The sequence below is a fragment of the Ambystoma mexicanum genome, chromosome 2q, assembly GCF_040938575.1.
Source record: "Ambystoma mexicanum isolate Mex_15411 chromosome 2q, UKY_AmexF1_1, whole genome shotgun sequence".
In the NCBI taxonomy this organism is placed as follows: Eukaryota; Metazoa; Chordata; class Amphibia; order Caudata; family Ambystomatidae; genus Ambystoma; species Ambystoma mexicanum.
The window spans coordinates 313764446-313784951 of NC_090924.1; the positions used below are offsets into that span (position 1 = coordinate 313764446).

General features: G+C 42.5%; 1 protein-coding gene across 1 annotated transcript in view; it reads right to left on the reverse strand.

The window, feature by feature from the left end:
• MEIOB (meiosis specific with OB-fold) overlaps positions 1-20506 on the reverse strand; it is a 1713677-nt gene that overhangs the window by 148090 nt on the left and 1545081 nt on the right. The gene's annotated exons all lie outside the window — the stretch shown is intronic.

The following is a 20506-nucleotide window of genomic DNA, read 5'->3' on the forward strand; positions in this document are numbered from 1 at the left end:
CTTCCCCTCTCTAACTGTCATTCGTTAGAACTCAGGAAACAGGGAATGGTGCCTTCTATCGCCCAGCGTCATTTTACACCCTCTAGTACCTGACCCTTCGCTATACTTATCTGTGAAGCTGTTCTCCTCCCACCACGTTACTCTCCCTCAATTCTCTCACTCTGCCTTTCCACCTCCACCCTTCGATTTGACTTCCTTTCGGTGAGGGGTCAGTAATGCGAGGCGGGCAACTGTTTGAAGATCTTTCAAAATATGCCATTTTATTGTAAAATAAAATGTATCAAAATATCAAAATGTCTTACTGTCCATACTCTGTTGAGGAATTCCCTGCCTAATCTAAAAGCTACGGAAATACATTCTAACACAGGATAACTGGCCCTCGCTCTAAACAACAAACACATAAAGAAAAGGTATGGCAATTCACATAACATGAACCATATGTTTATTTCCTAGATGACCTTCTAGTGTCCTTGGTGATCTCCCTTCCCTAGGATTTAAAGTCACTTTACCTAAATGTTCAACCCTGGAAAGAAGATGTCTTAACTCAGCTCTTAAAGTTAGAAAGTCAAAGTAAAGGTTGATCAACAAAAGCTACTCTGGCAACAAATCGCCTCTTTTGGGTGAAGTGTTTCACTTTCCACTTCAAGCAAAATAGCCCCAATGGTCACGGTGCTTTTTCAATCCCACTGGAAGATTTGCCACAGTTCAAAAGAAAATGCAATATCTACATTGTCAATGATACACAGTTCTTGGTTAACAGTTAGGATTCCTTGAATTATAATTTCGACATTCAAAATGGTTTATTTGTCAGGATTACTTCTTACAACTGCCGTTTTTGGCCACAAGAACTATATTTCTACTTTACCATAAGAACAGTCACTTTTGTCCCACAGTATTTCACCTTGGCTTTGACAACTGCAATGTAGCATTTACTGACAATTAGATCTACCTCTTGAGTTTCAATATTTTGGACTACAGCCACAACTGCAATGACTACTAGACAGCCTTTAACAAGATCTATTTTACAGTACTTCAACCTCCTCAGGTAGGCTAGGCACTCCTTCAATTTACTTTCTTCAAAGGGGCAGCCTCTTAGCCTCTCTTGTCTTAACTGCCACAATGACAACCTGGGTTTGCCTTCAAGACTGATTTATCTCTGGCCTCCACAGTCCTGGGAATTACAGTTTGAGTCTGCTTCAAAATAGTTTTCACAAGCAGCCAATTCCTCTTCACCAACTTTACCTGCACCTTTCAGCCCAACAATTAGCCAGATGCCTTGGTGCCACTCTCTCAGCCTCAGGTAATAATTATACACTGCTGGTTTAACTGTTAAGAACTTCACAGTATTGCTGGATTGCTTTACATTCTGAGAAAAAGTCAGCTTCACGATTAGCATGGGGTACCTCTTGGCTTAGGCAATGCGTGTTCTCTTCTTCAATCGTTGAATGTAAGGCATGTCACTTTTATACAAAGTATAAGGTTAATTCTTTCGGTAATAACTACAATTAGGCACACACAACCACTCTGTTTTCGAGCTTTAACGGTTTGTATGTAATTGTATTCCCATTGAAGAAAGGGATAGAGTTCCGACCTCCTTGGGGAATCACAATAAGGCACACGCAACCATTGTTTAATTTAGTTTTCGCATGGTAAAGATTGTAACTCTGGTATAGTTAAAGTTAAATGTTCGGAAATGGTCATATCAGCGTTCCCTCTTCTTAATTAGGGACACGCAACCAGTTTTTGACCAGGAATAGTCTTTGAATAATGTAACAATGGGTATCCGCAGCGTTTAGCTTCTTATGCAAGTAAGTAAGAAGCACTTTGCTTCATACAACTATGTTACAATTCCATTGTATAAAATCTTTTCATTACAACGATCAACTTCTGCTCGCTTCAGGTCTTACGCAGGTGGAAAAGGAGCTGGTTACTGTTATCGGCAAGGCTTGCGCAATGTTTTAGAACGCTGTGCTTCACTCACCGGCTCCTGAAATTCGGGTCGCACTGCTTTCCCGACTCCTACTACAACATCTACTGCTTCTGGCTTGCTGGGGACCCACACCCTTCTCCTGAACAGGTATCTCCAGTTGGGCCACATGTCTTGGGAATCTCCTCTGTTTATGAGACCCTCGACTTGACAATTACTTCTTGGCTCAGTGTTTGGAATGCCAACAGCTCGGGAACCACAGCAACTGGGCTCCCATGGGGTAAATCGTTTCTCCTGCACGTCTTGCTCTGCTCAGCCTCTGCTCATCAGAGATTGAGAGGACAGGACTCTTTCAGAACACACATGTGAAATTTGCTGTCTCCACATTCCAGCGTCCCTCTTTTTCTCCCACTTCTGCTTGGCTTGCCAGCCTTGTGCCTTCCTTCTGCTTCTACTACTGTAGCCTGCACTCCAGACAGCGTTCCAGCTCCTCCACTCGTTCCTCCTTGTTGGGCAGAAACCTGTGCAGTTCCCTTAGGGACCACTGCAAAAAAGTTTAAGACTACAGGAGTAAGCAGTAAACCCAATTGGTAGCAGTCTGCACCACCCAGATTTACCTGGTAGCTGTGGCTGAGCAGTCAGACTTCTCTCAAGAAGAGGTAGGCACTATATAGAGTATACACAATAGGGCTAAAAACACAGTAGCACAAGCAAACACTGACCAGAGCTTTGGTATAAAAGTATATAATTATTTATTTAAAAACACACTTGTAAAAATACACTGGTACTAATATGTCAAGCAAGTTCAAACACAGTCACTATATGTAAATACACCTCCCTAGTTAATTATTCAACAAGTCTAGGTTAAGGCACCACTTATTTAGCAAAACAGAGGTGAGCGTGTAACCGTAGATGGCACTCCAATAATTTGTTTAAAAAGGGAGAGAAAAGGCAGAATAGGAAAATAACACAGTACCAACACTTTTAAGAAACCACAGCAAGTCAAGAAAGACAGGGTCTACTGTATAGCAAAAAATTCATAGGCCACGCCCACTCTTGGAGAGCAAGGCGGAATGTGCCCAAGATCACACAGTGGAAATGCACTCAAAGTCTTTGCAGAAAAGTCAAAAGAGGTTGGATCAGTTCAGAAAGGTAAAGTTAGCAGGTCCGAGGTCACCCCAGGATATAGAGTCAAGGATTTACGGGACACCTTGGACAATCTGCTGCAAGGGAGACCAGGCGGGACACAGTACCTGAAATGGTGAGAAAGCTCCAGCGGGGGCATTTGTTCCTGGCAGCGGGTGCAAGTCGGAGCTTCGTCCAGGGGAAGAGATGATCTCAACGTGGAGGAAAGCTGGAGGTCGTTCCACTGCCAGGGAAGAAACCAGCCGCGGAGTTTCCCGGTTAAAAGGTACAACCCTTTTATTTGCGGTTGTGGTGAAGCATGGCATCTGGCCGCCGGGGTGCTTGGCACGGGCGATTCGACCATGAGACGATCCAGGAAGGCGAAAAAGGTGAACTGGTTGGTCCCATCAGCTCAAAGGGAAGAAGACTCTCCTGGAAGAAGATCCTCTGTCGTCGGGGAAGTGTTGAGTTCGTACAGTAGGGCTCCACCGGTGGGGTCGTCGTTGTAGATTGCTCAGCTTCTCCCCTCTTCGGATTCTTTAGGTCCTGTGGCGACTTCTGAAGTTCCATTCCCCAAAGCCCTGCTTTTATGCAGCAAAACCCCCATTCATCAGCCTAGATGTCACTCAAACATGCTAAGTGGTGAGCCGGGCGGCTCACCACTGGGCCAATCACACAAGAGTGCGACTTGAGTTTGCAAGGCAACTCAGTCCAGGGTGCCTAATCCCCCTCCCACACATCGTGTTGACCCCAGACAGAGTGGCACCATTTGGAGGGCTTCTGTGGAGAAGCCTGCCAAAAAGTGGAACAAAGGGCTTGAGTTTCAGAGGTGAACACAAACGCCATTTTAAAACCGAGTCCTGGCAAAAAAAGACCCAACCGGGGAATAAATATTAAATAAATAACCCGGCGGTATCTTTAACATTGCACCAAAAAGTGGTGCGTTAAAATGAATGGGAAAATCCCATAGGAAATATTTTGGGGGAATATTTTGCGTGGTATCCACTGCCACCAGCCAGAAACTCGACAAGGGGGTACTGGACAGTGCCCCCTTGGAAAACAGACCCAGGGGCAATCGAATTACCCCTACCAGTACTTCCACAATATGATGGTTTGTACTGGTTCTGTTCACAATTTGAGACTAGTAAAGCCAATGGTGACTTTACGTGCCCTGGGAGACAGTAGTCAGTCCCAGGGTATGCAGTCTATGTTTGGGGGTCACTATGACACCCCTGTGTTACTGCACTGAGGGTGCTGTGTAATACATACCAAAAACACATGAAGCCCTATGGAGTAAAAGACCCCATAGCCCATAAAACATATTACATAGTCAAAGGACATTCTCAAATCATGCCTAAGAGTGGGAGAAAAAGAGTCTCACTCTTAGCAGGAGAAAAAAAATAAACCCCAAAAATCCAGCAAAGCTGCTGGGGGACTCACTAGGTTTGGGAAATTAACCTTACCAGAGAATTCTCCCTAACACTCCTGCCTGCACCTGAGGTGGCCTTTTATCTCTTCCGGGTTCCTTCAGGTGTGGGCTGTCAGGCCCAATTGCCTGACTATTACAATGGCTGTTAGGCTTAATTGCTTGACTGTTACATCTGCATGCCTCTTCAGCCCTCTTCCTCATCTTAGTCCCTCTGGAATTCTGGGACTTGTAGTTCTCTTCAACAAAGTTAGTTTTCTCAACATTTACATTTCTTACAAGGGTAGATTTAATTCCCTTAAAGTTATTAAGAGGTGGGCTATGAGAATTAGCTGTTATAGAGGAAGGTAGTTTATTGAAGACAACATTTCCATATCCCTTTACATTGTACTCTTGAGATTGAGGAAGGTGTTTAGATTGGGATACCTAAGAAGATCTCCCTTTTGGTAAAGTTTGTTCAGATTTTACAACCTTGGGGTCCACAACCCTAGATCTGACATGAGGTTTAGAGACATCAAAATGACAATAAGCCATTACCTCTTTAGGTATCTTGGGAAGATTCTACCTTACAGAGAAAAAATACTGTGTCTCATCCCACAGAATCTCCTCACCACCCTAGGCCCTGTCTCCTCCCAGGTGAACCTCCCACAGTACACCACCCCCAGGGTTGGGATCAGGAATGGTCTGGCTTCCCCTGGCCAACTCAGAGGAGACTTTAGGCAGAGTTTCAGTCAGGAATCCATAGGATTCTTCACATACCCTTCTCCTAAAGACCTGACCTCCCGGTCCAGGCTCCTGTTCCTCTGCCTACCCCGCATTCTTAGCCGGTTCACCAGAGTCCCAGTCCCAGACTGGATCATTGTGAAAGAATTCTCCACAGACCCATGAACCACAGGGAGAATATGACACTTTTCTTCCCTTTTTGTGAGTAATAGGATTTTCTTCAGTTCTTAATTTTATTTTTGCCACAGGAAAAACCCATTCATTAAACCATGGAATTTCACTACCCAAAACCAAAGATGTCGGGAGACCATGTATACTAATACTGAACAATTCCTCCCTAAAATGTTAACATCAAGGATGGTTAAGGGATGTTTCTCTATTTGACCATGTACACAATTAATTTATTTGCATTCCATAGTTTTCCAACTAGAGGGAAGAAGATTAGCTTGTACAGCGGCGTATTTACTTCCAGTGTCTAACTGTGCCCAAATTGTTACACCCTGAAATACCACAGGTATTCTGTAATTGGTTCTCTCTCCAGTACAGAACATGTTATCTGATTGATCTTTCCTCCTGTATTTAGATAAGTCTACAGATGACATACTTTCTTCAGAGATTGCTTGTTTTTCTTCTTCCCACTCATCGTTTTAAGAAACTCTATAGACGCTGAAGTCTGCATCCATATTCATGTTGTTCATAACTTCCACATCGCAAACACCTTGACTCAGGGGAAACATCTTTCTCGGAAAAAAACAGATCTTTAAAATAGGGGGCGTTTTCCTGTGAACTTCTAGAGCTACAATTTCTGAGATATATCAAAACCTGGAGGTAAGTTTCTATCTTCATCCTCAGGTGTGACAAAGAGGAAGAAACACAAACATTTCATCTCGCATTACTAGATCTCCCAGTCTCCTCAGAAGGATTACAGTTTTGCTTGTCTTCTAAACTCTAAGTGTACCATGCTTGATCCTGATAAAGAGGTTCAAGCTCAGGGCAACACGCCTCTTTCTCAAAACAGTATAACATAGTAGTCTGAGAATGTTCCCTTTTTGTCTTATAAAGGGGTTCAAGGTCAGGGCAGGGATTTGTTTTTCTCCATACAATATAACATGGCGTTCTGATGATCTTCCTTTTTAATTTTACTAGAAGAAGTATCATAAAGTTCACAGGTTGAAAACATTTTTCTAGGGTCATTCAAAAGCATTTGCAGGTTGATGTTTCTCCTGATGCCATGATTCCCAATCTACATCATACATCAACCTGCCCAATTTATCTCCTCAGGGGATTTCATGAGTAGTGGTTGAAAAATAAAGATCCATAAGTCTCAATTACTTTCCACTAGAGATAAAAGGGTAGATCTGAAATCTGTGTCCTTGTTCAGCTATAATATAGGCAGATATATAATTGGTAAATTCCACCTCCAGTAGCAAAGATACTATTAATTTGTCCTTTCCTGGAATCACGTGATTCGGAGGGAAATATAGATGATAAACATTCCCTTCAACATATTATCCCTTAGGAAGAATAGCCTGGCTTGAGACTTCTCTTATTCCCACAGTTCCTTTGATGTAAAAGGAAATAAAGCTCCTTTCTTCCCTAGTAAGGGAGGTATTAGAACCAGGTTTTGAATGGGGAGTACAAGTGGCACAAGTAGGAGGAATAAGCTCAGACCAACCCTTTTATGACTAAGCTTCAGTTTGATCAGAGTCTGCCAAATACATTATGGATCCCTAGTTTATATCAGCTGATTCTGATCTCACTGCTGACGCCATATGTGAGCGGTCAGTAATGCAAGGCGGACAACTGTTTGAAGATCTTTTAAAATATGCTATTTTATTGTAAAAGAAAATATATCAAAATGCCTCACTGTCCCTACTCTGTTGAGGAATTCCCCATATAATATAAACGCTAAGGAAATACACTCCAACACAGGATAACTGGCCCTCACACTAAACAACAAACACATAAAGAAAAGTTATGGCAATACAACATAACATGAACAATATGTACATTTCCTAGATTACCTTCTAATGTCCTGGGTGATCTCCCTTCCCCAGGATTTAAATTCCCTTTACTTAAATGTTCAACCCTGGAAAGAAAATGTCTTAACTCAGTTCTTAAAGTTAGAAAGTCAAAGTAAAAGTTCATCAACAAACGTTCCTCTGGCAACAAATCTCCTCTTTTTTTAACAAAGTTCCACTGGCAACAAATATCGTCTTTTGGATGAAGTTTTCTACTTCAAGCAAAATAGCCCCAATGGTAATCCTAGCCATAATGCTTTTTCAATCCCACAGGAAGACTTGCCACAGTTCAAAAGAAAATGCAATATCCACACTGTCAATGATACACACTTCTTGGTTAACAGTTAGGATTCCTTGAATTATAGTTACGACATTCAAAATTGTATATTTGTCAGGATGACTTCTTACTACTGCTGCTTCTGCTTCAACAACTATATTTCTACTTGTTTTACCATGAAAACAGTCACTTTTGTCCCACAGTATTTCACCTTGGCCTCGACAACTGCAATGTAGCATCTAAGGACAATTAGATATACCTCTTGAGTTTCAATATTTTGGACTACTGCCACAACTTCAATGACTTCTAGACATCCTTTCACAAGACAGATTTTACAGTACTTCAACCTCCTCAGGTAGCCTAGCCACTCCTTCAATTTACTTTCTTCAAAGGGGCAGCCTCTTAGCCTCTCTTGTCTTAGCTGCCACAATGACAACCTGGGGTTGCCTTCAAGACATACTTCTTTCTGGCCTCCACAGTCTCTGGCCTTACAGATTGAGTCTGCTTCCAGATAGTCTTCACAAGCAGCCAATTCCCCTTCCCAACTTTACCTGCACCTTTCTGCAAGCTTTCAGCCCAACAATTACCCACACGCCTTGGTGCCACTCTCTCAGCCTCAAGTAATAATTGCACACTGTTGGTTTAACTGTTACCAACTTTACAGTATTGCTGGATTGCTTTACATTCTGCGAAAAGTTCAGCTTCACAATTAGTATGGGGTACCTCTTGGTTTAGGCAATGCTTGTTCTCTTCTTCAATCGTTTAATGTAAGGTATGTCACTTTTGTACAAAGTATAAGGTTCAGTCGTTTGGTAAAAACTACAACTAGACACAAGCAACCTTCATTGAGAAACCTGGGTGCTGGTTCAGCTTGATGGCACAGGTCATACAACAGCCAAGATACTCATCTAGAATTAACATTAACAGGTGTCCTTTTAGGTGCCTCTGTTGTTCATTATTTTAATTTCGGACTTACTTAAGTTGGGCCTAAACCTTGCCTATTCTTATCATATGCTGATGATACAGTCTACCTGGATTTGAATCCTGCAGGGTCTCAACCGACACTTAAATGGCTAGCAGATTATTGTAAAGTCCATAAATTAAACAAAATAACTTGAAAACCAAGATAATGATTTTCCAGTATCAAAGAGGTGTTGTAATTACAGCTTTTATTTTTTTAGATAAACATTTGAGGTTGTGCAACAATTTCTGTATTTTGCATAAAATAGGATGCCTAATTTACAGGAAACCCTCATCTTTACGAGCTACAAAGAAGTACTTCAGTAGATATTTCTGCCTCTCAAGACTCTCACCTTTGTTGAAATCTAAACCACAGAAATCCCTGCTAAAGCTTTGTAAGGATGTTCTTGTCTTAGGACGGAAACACTGAAGAAATGGTCAGCAGCAGACATTAAGGCATGGAAAAGCCATTTGAAAATTAGGCAGGTCCACTTCAGTTCAAGTTCTACGGTTAGAATTGGGATTACATGGCTCGTTACTGAAAGGGCTTGCAGAAATAATTAGGACTTCTTGGGCACTAATGCATGCTAGACATGACAATGTTGGAGAGGTAAAATACACTGATTTGACTATGCATGAAAACCCTAAAACACAATTATTGCTGTCTGTTAATTATGCATTCGCAGAATAAGGTATAGGCAAGCAAATGATATATGATATGATAGTTTATTTATATAGCGCCTATACACAATGTGTTTCAAAGCGCTTCAAGACAAGGGAGGGAACAAGGGAAAATACAATGGGGGTCATTATGACCCTGGAGGTAGGGGGTTAACGGGGCCGGTAGAACTGCTGGCCCTGTTAACCCCCTACCGCCTCATTACGAGGTCTCCTTGCGGGACCCGCTAAGGACGCCTGGTTTTACCCATTAACGGGCCGTTTGCTAGCATGCTGCCCATTCCCATTGACCCCTATGGGGGCTGGAATGGGGATGGGTTCCTGGAATGGGGAAATACCGGGCCCTCCAAGGTCGGAATGGCCTGGTATTTCCCCATTCCAGGAACCTGGACCCTGTACCCGGAATGGGGGTAGCCATGCCGCAAATAGCTGAACTTACACATAGAGACATAGAGACTAGAAGTGAGCCTGTGAAGATAGCGGTTCAAAGAGTAAATTCATGAAGAAATATGAACTGATTGGGAACTGAGAGCATTGATCTGGAAAGATCCGGGCCAACCTCGAAATCACAGACCTAGAGGAGGCCACTCTACAAAGCTATTCAATTTCCATGAATGACAACTTGAGGCGGATCAAAGCATAAAGCAGACAATAAATCTGGGAGCCACTGATAAAGACCAGCAGAGAAACCTGATGCCGCTGAACAAGGAAGAACTAGATGCGGCTGTGGGCAAGCTAAAAATCAAAATGCTCAAATAGTGAAAGCTGAAGCAGCTAACATTAGAGAGGATCTATCCTTGCCAATCGCAACCAGTAGGAAAGAAATTGAACACCTGGGACCCTGATTAACGGAAATCAGAGCAGGCATATGAGTTGAATGAGAAAATACGAGCGCTGGAGGAGAAATGCGAGGACCTGGAAAAGGTCGAGAACAGAAGAAAAAAAATAAAAGGATGCCAGAATTTAAGGAGGAGGCGGAAGGTACAGACATCCTAGGATGTATTCAAGAGCTTTGTGCTCTACTATTAAATCTGAGCCAGGTAAAAAAATTCAATTGACAGCGCACACAAAAAGAGTAATCAAGTAGTGATGTGATTCAGGGAACGGGCCACGAGACATACTGATAAAAATGCACGATTTCAGAGATAAAATAAACATGATGGGAACTGCCAGAAAAATAGGCAAAATTATCTTCAGAGGATCTGAACTCGTGCTATTTGATGATATCTCTGAAGCAACACTTGCAAGGAGAAAAGAGGTCTGACTGAGGAACACAAAAAAAGAAAAATTAAATACTACTCAAAGCATCAGTTGTAAATAGGCAATGGGGTCATCCCAAGTTTGCCGGTATCCTTGCGAAACACCTGCCAGTATACCACAAACGGACCTACCATTACCGGCGCCTGATATCCCGGTATTTCCAGGATATTACAGGTGCCGGCAATGGCGCTCCTTCCCCATTCCATGGCATCCCATAGGACTCCATGGAGGGGATTGCCGGTATTGATGGCTTTTTTTTTTTGCCAGCGGGGGCCTGATTTACCTACAGCTCTTTGCTGGAGGTAAATCAGTAAACCCTAACCGGCAAACTTGTACTCTGCCGGTCCAGAAAAGTGCTGGTATATGGAAATACCACTACTTTTTTTCCAGGCAGGGTCGGAATGAGGCCCAATAAAGAAAAAATGGTCTCCTCAACAGAAGAGAGAGCTAAGCACTTCCGCACCTAAGAAACAATGGAGATCTGAGAGGCCCGAAAGAGGGTGCAGGATCAGTGACAGTGCAAGAGAGAAGAAGGGAAAAAGATGGTGGTCCGTGAAAGGAAAGAAAAAGGGCCAGAGAGAAGGGGAAACACTGAAGTAAGTGGCCAATAAGTACCTGAGAGTTGGAGAGTAGATCACAAATCAAGGGAAACATAGTTGGTACATAGAAACGGGGGAACATGGGAACATACCATTGTTGACACAAAGGGGGAAATGTTCTGTCATACAAACAATATAAATGTCAAAGGGGTTCAATGTAAGTAAATTGATATGTAGCCAAAACCGAGATGACTCTGCAAAAGGGAAAGCACAATGCATTGATTGATTGATAGTTTATTTGTGCATCTATACACAATGGGGCTCATTACGAGTTTGGAGGTAGCCATGCCGTTTTAAGCGGCATGGCTACCCCCAAACCGGGTACCTGGTCTGGGTTCCAGAAATAGGGAATAACCGGGCCATGCCGACTTTAGCGGGCCTGGTAATTCCCATTCTCGGGACCCGGACCCGGTACATCCCCATTCCCATTTGTGCCCCTTAAGGGCTCAACGGGAATGGGGAGGATGCTAATGACAGGCACATTGTTAGCATCCTGGTTTGCTAGTGGGACCCGCTCTGCACATGTGGTCTGGCCAGGCGTCCAGAGCGGGACCCGCTGCAGACCTCGTAATGTGGCGGCCCGGAATGAACGGTGCCGGTCCGTTACCGGCACCGTTCATTCTGTGACCGCCCTCGTTATAATGAGGCCCAATGTGTTTCAAAGCACTTCAATGCAAGGGAGGGAGCAAGGGAAAATACAATGGCATTCTTACATGGCCTTGAACATTAAGAATGTGAAAAATGACTATCGTACTAGGCCTGGCGACATTTTATATAGTCCAAGAGCTATGACAAAGATAAGGAGGGGGGGGGAGATGAGACAGACAAGCAACTATAGTACTAGGCCTGACAACATTTCTGGTAGAGCCGGAGAATTGACAAGAGGTGCGGGGCGTGGAGAATTGACAATAGGTGCGGGCGTGGGGGTAAGGAGGGAGGAGGAGAGGAACAAAACAAGCTATCGTACTAGGCCTGACCACATTTCAGGTAGTGCTGGAGGGGGAGGAGGGAGGAACAAACAAGGAGGGAGGGGGAGGAAAACAAATAAGCTACTATCGTACTAGGTCAGATGACATTTCGTATAGAGTAATTGAACAGAATATAGTGAGGGGAAGGGGGAAGGGGAGAGGGAAAAGATAGGGAGAGGAAGAGAAGACGGAGAAATGGTGAGTGTGGTGAAAGAGAAGAAAAGGCAATCAGGAAGCGGAGGGGCAGTCAAACAGGCATCACAAGCATACAGCAGGGGGGAGCATAGTACAACAGGCAGGCAAACAGACATCCCAAGCATATAGCATGGGGAGCCTGCACAAATGGCACAACAAGTTTGCATAAAACACAGCCGCCAGATTTGAAACTAAGCTGCATGCAAAAAACACAGACAGATTTAAATAGCAACCAGAATCAGAAGCTAGCAGTGGGTGCCAAAACACAGTGCAATCAGAAGTGCAAACATGGGAGACAAGCAGAGAAGAAAACATAGTCAAAGGAGGGTAGAAGCGTGTCCAGTGGAGGGAATTAAACAAAAGTTATGGAGGTGTGTTATGGAAGTCTGGATTTTTTTTAGTAAAGTGAGGAGGCAGTGTTAGATTAAGGTCCAATTGGTCCCTTATTTTCAGCTTTACACAATTCCTTGGGAAGCCTTGTTTTTCCAGTAGTTAATAGTTTTGATTTATGCAAACTTGATCCCTGGGCAGCACTCTTGGTTTACTTTTGGCCTGAAGCTGATCAGACTATGTACTTGATACAGCAAATTTGTCTTTTTACGAAAAAAAGACGGAAACCAAATGTCTTGCGCCCTCAGCGAAGTTTATTTTTTGAATAATAAATCAATAATTTCAAATCTATACCCTCTAAACGTGTTTCACTGTCCTAAATTGCCAGACAGATCTTCAGGAGGGAATAACAGAATGTGTCATATTCTTCAATTCATTCTCAGCACATTTGGTATCTTAACAGTACAATTGTCTGTCTAAAAAAGAAATAAAAAGAAGCATGTTTTACTTAGTGACTTTTAGATGTGTTGCAAGCACTTCTAATATATTTGACTTTCACACAATTGTCTCTTTAACAAAGTAAATTAACGTAAAACATGGATGATAGTTATGTACACATAATATAAACACTTGAGTGCACTCACTTGAGATTTTCTCTCGCCCAAAGCTTCTGAATATGTCTTTTGTTTGCTTTAAGCAACGTTTTCCCTTTTAAGCGGTCCCAATTTTATAGGTTTGAATTTTTTAGTAAGGCTAGGGAGAGAGGGACAGCAAAAATAATCAGTATTCTATAGCGATCATTTAGTTTTCTAACACACTTTTTTTAAAGCTGAATCCAGGTGCTTTCCCCATCACTAGGAGGAGAGAAAATACAGAGACTCCTCTACGCGGATGACATCATTTTGCTGGATCAGACAGTGGTGGGGCTACAAAGGCAATTGAACAGTCTGCTCGTATACCTGGGAAACAACCATCTAGAATTAAACAAAAGCAAAACCAAGATCATGGCTTTCGAAACAACAACTCGAACAGCAGGCAAAGAAAAATGGAGTGTTGAAAACGAAAAAAATCGAAATCGTAATGAGCTTTAAATACTTGGGAGTGACGCTAAGCAACAGCCCCACTGAAGTACCAATGCAAGAGATGCTAATGGCAAAAACAAAGACCTTGTCATGCCAAGCTCGGATGATCGACAAGAAATACGGAAAGTTCACACTGATCCCAGTCCTGTCTTTTTTTAAAGCCAAGGTCATCCCGAGCATAACATACGCAGCTGAAGCCATGCCCCAAATCCCGGAAAAGTTTTGGGACAGACTGGAAGGCCAATTCTGGAAGAAGGTGTTGGGGCTGCCGACGTCTGTGCCCATCTGCTTCATCAGACAAGAACTTTGCCTTCCCTCTGTGAAGGGGATCGTGGACAGGAACACCCTGATGCTGTTCAGGAAAGTGATCATGGACGCTCCAGAGCCTGTCTTCGAGATTTTGAAGACTGAAGTGACCAATGGGAAAAATAGAATACTGGCATGGGCGGACCACTGCAAAAACTTGTTACAAGAAGTGGCCTTGACGAGAGCAACCCTTATACAAAACCCAATGAAAGTCGTGAAAAAACTGACTGAATTAGATTGGATCAAAACACAGGACAACACCGCCTCCTACAAATCAACCAAAGACTTTCCAAAAATCCAAAAGAGAGTTAATGAGGTGAGAGGGTACTTGAAAAAATTTCCGGACAAACGGTTGCGTAATAACTTTCTCAGAATTAGATTAAATCTCCTGAAGACTAATGAGATTTTGGCAAGAAGAGGAATGTCAACTTCGGATAAGTGCCGATACTGTAACACTGAGCAGGTGGAATCTATCAGACACCTTCTGTTAAAGTGTAAGGGTACCCAAGAGGCTAGAGAAATCTACCTAAGGAAACACCTGATTAACGTAACCACAATGGACGAAGAAACCTGGTGGTATGGTTTGATGGGAGGGGAAAAAAATGAGTGGACAATAGAGGTGACCTTGTTCTTCAAACAAATTGGCCTTGTACAGGAGTTCAAAACAAGCTCAGGAGCTAAAAAGCCAACAACAACGGATGCAGGAACAAGATGAAGCTTACACTCTAATCCTCCCACACCAGGAACTTAATTTTGGAGGGACTTGGGAGGGATGAACTTCCTTATCGCTCGTTTTTGTAAAAATTGTAAATTTGTATTACAATGAAATCAAAAAAATTTCTTTTTTAAAAAAACTTTTTTATCTGCTTGCTAAGCATCGCCTTTTAGTTACACTTACTGTTTGTCCTTGTTGCTCTAGCGTTCGCTGGTTTCTGTGTTTAATCCTTATATGCCCGTGATCGCACGGCCTGATAACCGTAGAGCTTACCTGCTTTTCTTTCGCTTTTATGATTGTTTGGAGTCGCGGTCATGTGATGGAATAAATCACGTGACGGCCGATTCTCCATTTTGGTTTGGGAATGATGCGGTGCTTCTTACTACTGCATGAATCCTTTGTTATAGATGCACAGTGATGCATCGCAACGGTTTTTATGGTGTTCTTAACCCTTATTGATTATTTCTTCCCATTATTACTATTGTGCGGATGCTTGATTACTTAGTATAGTGTATCACGTGATCTCACCTATGCGCCATCTTAGTTTGGGAATTGTGCAGTTCTTCCCCACATGATTGACTAACAGTTTTATTTGTAACTATTGCTACTGCATTATTGTGGATGATAAATGGTTCTGCATGGTAATATAATGACGTTCTTTTACTATTTACATTTCCTATTATACGGGAAGATATTTACAAGATTGCAGGTTCCACGGATTCGATCCTTTACTTACTATTTGGTTTAATGAATAATTGTCAAGGCATGTACTTTTTTAATAATAACTTGGATTATGTTACTTACCTGAATCTAGTAGGTTGTACTTCGTGCTTGCAAACCACATAAATGTGCTTGTTGTTGTTTAGCTGAACATTAGGCTAACATAAGCATTAACAATTTTAGACTTGCTAATATAATTTTAAGGCTGAACAACAAATGATTTTACAATAAATGGATTAGTTCATTGTCCGAATTCAAGCCTGTATGGCACCTATCCAAATTGCAGATCCAAAAAGCGTCTCTTGTTCTCAACACTTTTTCCAAATGTCCTCCTCTTTGTGGTCTAATGACTTTTTCAATTCCAAAGAACCTTGTCATTAGAAGAATCATTTGCGTGTTCTGTTAGGTAATGATAGCCCAATGGGTATCTTATGTCTTTATTGATGATGGCTCTCATATGTTCTTGGATTCTGATTTTAGGTTTTCCCATTGTGCTTCCCACATATACTTTTTTGCATGAACATTTGATGACATATACTACTGTTTTTGTGTTGCAGTTGATAAAGTTTTTGTTTCTGTATACTGTTCCATTTGGCAAAGATATACTTTTTTTCCATTGTCTGAATATTGGCAACTAATGCAGGTTCCGCATTTATAGTTGCCTAACAGTGTTTTTTTAGTCCATAATTGAGTTAGTCCTTCTTGTTTCTTTGCGATAAAATGCGAATGGCTTAATATGTCTTTTAAGCTTTTCGCTCTTTTGAAAGTTATGTTTACATCTTCTTCAAGATATCTGGATATATCTTGGTCCATTTTCAGTATATGCCAATTTTTCTTTAGAATATTTTGGATCTGTTTGGCATTCATGCTGTATTGCGTGATAAATCTCACTTTTTGATCTTTGGCCACCATTTTGATTTGTTTATCTTTCAACAGTTCTGTTCTTGATTTTGTTTTTGTTCTTTTGTACACATTTTCGAAATGTTTTTTATTATAGCCTCTTTCCTGAAATGTTTCCATTGCTTGTTTGGCATGTTTTTCATATTCTTGCGGTTCTGTACAATTCCTTTTGATTCTCAATATTTCTCCATATGGTATATTTCGAATAATATGTTAAGGGTGATGATTTTTGGCATGTAAAATTGTGTTTCCAGCAGTTGGTTTCACATAGAGGGTTGTTAAGATCCTTCCATTTTTGATGTATATTTCTAGATCTAGAAATTGAATCCGATTGGCACTTTGATTGGTGGTGAATTTCAAGTTGTATTGGTTGGAGTTTAGGTATGTTATGTTATGTTACTTTGCATTTATATAGCGCCTTATATACCATTGGTATGGTCTGAAGGCGCTGGTAGTTTGAACGCCCTTGGGAACCGAAGTTCAAGTCAGTAGAGAGAGTAGAGAGAGTCAAAGGTGCGTGTGAGCACCGGATATGTGTGCAGCTGGTGTTGCGTTCGTGTAATAGCTGCTTCTTAGCAGTAGGTGTGGTGGTTGAGAGGTCAATAGTATGTGTTCGTTCTGGCAGGAATTATCCAGACCGATCGTGCCTGCGTTAGGCCTGAGGAGAACGCCTGGCTGGGGGGGGTGTAACCAGCAGTGTTTAGTTAGAGTGATGGGGAGTATGAGGCAAATGTTGGTATGAGACCAGCTATACCGAATGGTGTCATAGTATCACTGTGTTCTATTTGAGTGGTGGTGTAAAGAAGAGAGTAAGCGTGGAGATGTGAATATGGTGGTTTACTGTAGGTGCTTGAGATCGCGCCCACTCCAATAGTTCCATGAACTTCATCCGTTCCATGTACTCCGACTGTTCTGTGCATTACGACCGTTTCAAGCACTCAGACTGTTCCTTTCAATGCTCTTTCAGACGTTCCATGCCCTCCAAACCATTTCATGTACGTCCCGCCATTCTGTGCACTCCAATCCGCTCGGTGCACTCCAACCCGTTCCATGCACTCCCATCCGTTCCATGCACTTCAACCATTTTATGCACTACTCCTTTCATTCGTTCTACCCACGTTATCCTTTGTCCATGCATCATCCATACACATACGTCATCTTCACACGTTCCATTCACTTAACTAATTGCACACACTTCACTCGTTCCACCCACTTCACTAGTTCCCCCCACTTCGCCGGTTCCAAGCACATCACCCGTTCATTCACCTTCTTCATCTGTTCTACCATTTCACCCGTTCCACCTACTTCACCCATTCTACGTCAGTTCATCCTTTCCATCCACACCCTTCACCCGTTCCATCCACACCCTTCACCCGTTCCATTCCCATACTTCACCCGATATAGGGCATCCACTTCACCCGCTCACCCTATATAGGGTAGACTTTTAAGACTTTGGCACAGTGACGTTATTAGGGGCACTGTCAAATCCCGCTATGGCAGAGTGGTGGTGTTATATACACTTCTAGAATCAACTTTGTACCGAGAGGATATTAGGCACACTTCTAAAATCAGCCAAGGCACGATATTAGGCACACTTCTAAGTTTAACTTTGCAGAAAGAGGATAATAGGTAGCCAAAACAATTTTGCAGTGGGGATGATATTAGGCAACCAAATTTAAATTTGCACAGTGAGGATATTCAACTAAGGCGCGCTAATGGGCACACTTCTAGGTAAACCAAGGGCACGCTATCTGGCACACTTCTAAATTCAACCAGGGCACGATAGTAGGCACCCTTCTAAAATTCAGCTTTGCATGGAGAGGATATTAGGCGCACTTCTAAATTCAACCAAGGCGCGCTAATAGGTACACTCCTAAATTCAACTTTGGACAGAGAGGATATTAGGCAACCCAATTCAACTCTGCACAGAGAAGATATCAGGCACACTTCTAAATTCAACCAGGGTGCTTTATTTTGCACACTTCTAAAATCAGGCAAGGCACGTTATTATTAGGCACACTTCTAAATTCAACTTTGCACAGAGAGGATATTAGGCACACTTCAAAATCTAACGAGGGCACGCTATTTGGCACACTTCTAAGGTCAACCAGGGCATGTTAATAGGCACACTTCTAAATTCCACTCTGCACAGAGAGGATATTAGGCGCACTTCTAAATTCAACCAAGGCACACTCATAGGCACATTTCTAAATTCAACTTTGCACAGAGAGGAAATTAGACACAGTTCTAAATTCAACCAGGGCACGCTATTAGGCACACTTCTAGATTCAACTTTGCACAGAGAGGATATTAGACACAGTTAATGTTAAAGGACATTTCTACCGCGGACTATCACCACCGAGGTGGTCCCCCGGCGCTCTGGCGGCTCTGAAAAAGCGGCGCAAGCTAGGGTTCAGAATTCTAAGTGTGGCGCATGTTAAGAATCACATTTCTATCTGGACGCGACGCAAGCTAAAGTTCAGAATTCCATACGAGTGTGGCACATGCAAACAATCCCATCTCAATCCAGTTGCGGCGCAAGCTAAAGTTAAGAATCCTGAGTGAGGCACATGCTAACAGTCACATTTCTATCTAGATGCGGTGCAAGCTAAAGTTCAGTTCCCTAGATGTGTGGCACTAGCATATGCATCACAAAGGCAACATTTACAATCCATTTACAGTGGTCAAAAGTCTTCCTAAGTATGTATTGTTTAAGTCTATGGCAGTCTACGCTATGGAAGGTAAGGTAGAGTGACAGGGACTTTCTGGAGTAGAGTAATTGCTCTACACCCCACCCATGCCACACTCACAGTTTTGTTGGTGTCTGCTGGCTTCCTTGGCTTCCCCCGCGGACGCCTGCTGACACTTCCTGGAGCCGCCTCTGTTGGAGCCGCCCTTGGCCTTGGGGCCCTTAGCCGCAGGGGCTGCCGGGCAGAGGGCTGCCCTGGAAGGGTCGCTTATGACAGTCAGATGGTCCAATCAGCGGAGGTGGGAGGGTTGGGGAGGCGGGAAGAAGCACACGAACAGGAAAATGGAGGCAGGGGAGGGGGCTGGGAGATGGGCTGCACACGGGCACTAGGGCACATGGAGGCCTTAAAAAACGAGTACAGCGTGGCCCAAGAGGGTCGCTAAAGGGACTGCAGCTCACCTCTTCCCAATGGAAATGGGCACCAGCACAGTGCTCGCGCTGTGTAGGTCCCAGGAACTGGTCCTCAGATGGTCCAATCAGGGGAGGGGATGGGGGAGGGATACATAATTATTCAAAGTTTCAGTATTTCCGTTCCATATCAGAAGAATGTCGTCGATAAAGCGCCCCCAATAGATTATATTGTTGAATTTAGTGAAGGCGTTATGAGTCCAAGCGTGTTCTATTTCGAAGTGTCCTACATATAGATTTGCATAGGGCGGTGCGAATTTGGCTCCCATGGCCGTTCCTTGTTTCTGTCTATAGACCTTAATGTTAAACATGCAAATGTTGTTTAATGTAAAATTGAGCATTTCCAGTAGCATTGCATTTCGATTGTAGAATGAGACTGATCTGGTTTTCAAAACATTGTTAGTGGTTTCTAATCCTTTTTCATGTGGTATGCTTGCATATAGGGATGAGACGTTCAATGTGACCAACAGATAACTTTGTCCCCAATTTATTTCTTCAATTTGTTGTATTACATGCTTAGTATCCCTGATGAATGAGGTGAGACTAAGCACTAAGGGCTGTAAATGAGTATCAATGTATTTTGATATTGGCTCTGTGATTGAACCAATACTGTTAATTACAGGTCTGAAGGAAGGAAAATGAGTATACGGCTTGTGTGTCTTGGGTATAAAGTATATAGTGCCCATTATTGGAAAAGGATTGATCAGAAAGTCTTTCTCCATGTCCGTTAGCACATTTTGTTCTAAGTACTAACTCAATTATGGACTAAAAAAACACTGTTAGGCAACTATAAATGCGGAACCTGCATTAGTTGCCAATATTCAGACAATGGGAAAAAAAGTGCATCTTTGCCAAATGGAACAGTATACAGAATCAAAAACTTTATCAACTGCAACACAAAAACAGTAGTATATGTCATCAAATGTTCATGCAAAAAAGTATATGTGGGAAGCACAATGAGAAAACTTAAAATCAGAATCCAAGAACATATGAGAGCCATCATCAATAAAGACATAAGATACCCATTGGGCTATCATTACCTAACAGAACACGCGAATGATTCTTCTAATGACAAAGTTTTTTGGAATTGAAAAAGTCATTAGACCACAAAGAGGAGGACATTTGGAAAAAATGTTG